Here is a 3,615-nt window from a genome sequence, read left to right on the forward strand (position 1 = left end):
TACATGTACATAATTACAAAATTCTCTTGGTCCTTTCCAACATACATCTATCTATATTACTTGACAAACCATTTGAAATTTGCATTCACATGTTGATTAAAATAGACTATAAGATGTCTCTAGCAGGCCCGTAGAATGGGGGGGTGGGGGGTGGGGGTTATAGTATTTTGCTATAGTAAGTTTCCCTTTAGATGCTGGATCCCCCCCCCCCCCCCCCCCCACACACACACACTTTTTGATGTTGTAAGGTCCAGCAGTGGCAAATTCCAGGATTTGGACAGTAAATCACCTTTTCTTTTTTGCTTGTCAGATAATTTCGGGAAGTCCCCCCCCCCCCCCACTTTTGGTCAGTTTGGTTTTTTTTTTCTTTTGAAACTGTTGCTACGAGCCTGCTCTAGATAACTCACGAAAACAAAGAGTCAAATAATAGTTTTTAACCTTTATTCATTTGATCTAAAACTGACAGGTTAACGAAATAATAATATAGTACATGTACCAAAACTGAAAAAAAAAATTTTCTTGTCTTTTGCCACCACCGTATTTTTAAGGTCATATGCAATGTACATGCACTTTACAGTGAACCTTCCAACTGATAATTTTCAGAGAAAATATAATTGAAAATCATGATACCATTAGGTGTTCTTTGACAAAAGAATCAGCATACATTACATGTATCAGGAGTTTTGAAAAAATATCACATGATGAAAACCCTTGCATTTTTTAAAAGAAAAATCCCCCCCCCCCCCCAAAAAAAAATGTTTTATGTGGTATTTTCTTCAAAATTTGATTCAGATAAGGTGTGCAAGCATTACCAGGTATCATAAAATTGCACAAAGATCTTTCAATTACTGGATTTCTTAAATTATAGAGAGAATAAGAAAATATAGTTCAAACTATACTGCGCATATCCTTAAGCCATATCATGTTAAAGACATGAAAGTCAAACACAAACTTCAGCAAACAGGAAGTCTGTGAGCCAATGCTCACTAGTAATACCCCTGCTCTGATGTGAATATACACTCTCATGAATCCCACAATATGGCATGCCTAGTCAAAGAGAGTGTCAAAATTTCAAGCATCTTTGATGAGTAGTTGCTGAGAAAACTGCGACAAAAAATTGTTACAGACAGACACACAAGGGTAAATGAGTATACCCCCCTACTTCAGAGTGGGGGTATAATTATAACAACTGTCGCTTACTACTGCAAATGATCAATAAAAGATCTCTCATTACAAATTTTACCTGTTATTAATCTACAAAAATTTTCTTGATTAATATCTTTTAAAAAATAATTTTTATATGATTTCACATCTACATCCCTACTGATAAAAAAGCTTCCAGACATTGAAAGTTGCTATTCAAATTCATAATAAAGTTGTTGAATAAAATCCACATATTCTTGGTACTTAACAACAGATAGCTTGAAATGGACAAAGTCTTTTTCACATCCTCTGTTTCTCAAATGCTTTTCCAAATTAAATAAATAACTTTTACTTTATAATATTTACAGAATACTGTGACTGAATGTCTTGAATTTAAACACTCTTTTTGAAGTGTATCTCTCAAAGGTTGGCAGCCTTGATCTGTAAAAAAAAAAAAGAAAAGAAAAATCTCTATTAATCTCTAAAACTTAGAACAATCATAATTGAAAAATTTACTTTGCTATAAAATAATTACAAAATAACTTACGCACATGTATAAAAAACAAATCTCCCTAAATGACACATTTCTTAACCAACATAAAATCTTAAATGAATGGAATCTTTGATAATGATGTTCAACACACTCAGTTGTCAAAGCTGAATTAAGCATCTAAGTTAAAAAAAAATCAAGGCTTAAATAGTACATGCAGGATCATATGATCCTGTACACAAGTTTCGATGAACTAAAGTAGATGTTAACATTCAGTTGAAGTTACCCCAACATATGTACGTATTTTTTTAAATCAAGAACACAGTCAATGTCAGCTATTTAACATAGAGAAATAAAATTGTTTATCTAGATGCACCCCCTTTCTTCTCTTATGTAGATTTTCCTTATATACATGTATATGCATACAAGTTATTAATCCTAAATCACTTTTTGACCCGAGAACCGCTGCAAGATAATTTTCAATAGGTTGCTTCCCCTTATGTGCATGTGCTCCTTTTCATGAAGTTTTTTTTCAGTTAAATTTCTCAAGATTTTTCAGATTAATTTTTTGGTTAACAAATAGTACTGTGTCATACAAAACTCACAACTCCTCTCATATTTTACCTTATCTTCCTTTTGTTAACAAAATCCACTTTTCCAACATCTCTCTCTGCAGTGAGTCTATCATTAAGTCATTAACTTGTCTTGTCTCCAATACAAAAGTTTTCCTACACAACAGGTATATAAAAAAATAACAACCTTCATACATGTAAGTTGATATGAAAATATTAAATGTACATACATTGTAATTTATTGAAAAAAATAATTCTAACCTGGACAACTTTTAGCTTGGTTGGCATTGTTATCATCTCTGTTGGCATAATGTAATCTGAACTTTCTAATTTACCCTTCTATCAGGTGGCTATAGTTGCTCGACACATACCAATTTTTTATCCATTTCCTGAAAAAAATGAAATTTTAATTTACTATGTGTATTAAAATGTTATTCCTTTTAAAAAGAAACTTACACTAGTGATTCAGGGGACCTAGGTTCAAATCCTGGTTTGGTCCATCCCTTATTTATTTGGTGCCATTGATCACCCCTCGACTTGCAGGTAAAAGGCTTGCCAGGGGTAAAAAGAACTTGAGTTGTGTCTTCAAGGGCAAATACAATTTAAGGAGGGAGGAATTTGGCGATCAGACAGGCTTGATCCCCATCGCCAGATCACTCAGTTAATAAACATGCTAAAGCACCTGATTAGTGATACAGAGGGCTGGGTTCAAATCCTGTTCTTGCTTATGCAGCATTTTCCTGTTACACACCTAATGTCAATGGCAGAGAAATTCAAGAACTTTCCTGTCATCAATAGACAAATATTTTGGTGACTAATTGTCTGAGTTCAGCTATATGGTACATGTTAAATTAAACTTTTTACCTCAAAGGCTAAGAACATACAAATTACAGTTTTCTTAGAGACAGTATACTAGGCAATCTGGATACATTTCCTTTGTCTGACATGGAAAAAAACTCCCATATTCATGACAGTTTTTCTTAATTTTTCACTGAAAATAACAGCTTAAAATATGATTTTTTTTAATCTTGTTTACCTAAAAGTTATGCCCCAATACACCTTATTTGACCAAGTTATAGTCATTAAAGGAATCTATTTCTCAAATTAAAGAAATTGTAGGCTCCTTTCATTTACTAATTCTTGACCTTAAGAAAAAACTGCAACAAATATGTTTCAAAAATTGATAGAAAAAGCGATGTCGGCCATCCGTATGGAACAGCGTCCAATCATAAAATTATGTATTATCTAAAATATGGTTGAAACGATGTCAGAGACAAACTAATTATTCATTGACAAACATCTAAAAATTATTAGAATATATTTAGGTCATTGATTTGAAATTGGTATATATGATTTTTCAAAGGAGAGTACAATTTGAAAGACAGTACAAAAAGTGGAAAACTACTGTTA

General features: G+C 32.6%; 1 long non-coding RNA gene across 1 annotated transcript; it reads right to left on the reverse strand.

Moving 5' to 3' along the window:
• Positions 1 to 452: 452 nt before the first annotated feature.
• On the reverse strand, positions 453 to 2,604 carry LOC133203916 (uncharacterized). Its single transcript, XR_009723499.1, has 3 exons — positions 2,467 to 2,604; positions 2,258 to 2,361; positions 453 to 1,584 (listed from the first exon to the last, which is right to left on the reverse strand). It is a non-coding gene; the product is annotated as an uncharacterized LOC133203916 (long non-coding RNA).
• Between the last annotated feature and the right edge of the window lie 1,011 nt (positions 2,605 to 3,615).

Source organism: Saccostrea echinata, unplaced genomic scaffold, assembly GCF_033153115.1.
Source record: "Saccostrea echinata isolate AGI-Se365-2 ecotype Australia unplaced genomic scaffold, CSIRO_AGI_Sech_v1 ptg000052l, whole genome shotgun sequence".
NCBI classification, from domain to species: domain Eukaryota; kingdom Metazoa; phylum Mollusca; class Bivalvia; order Ostreida; family Ostreidae; genus Saccostrea; species Saccostrea echinata.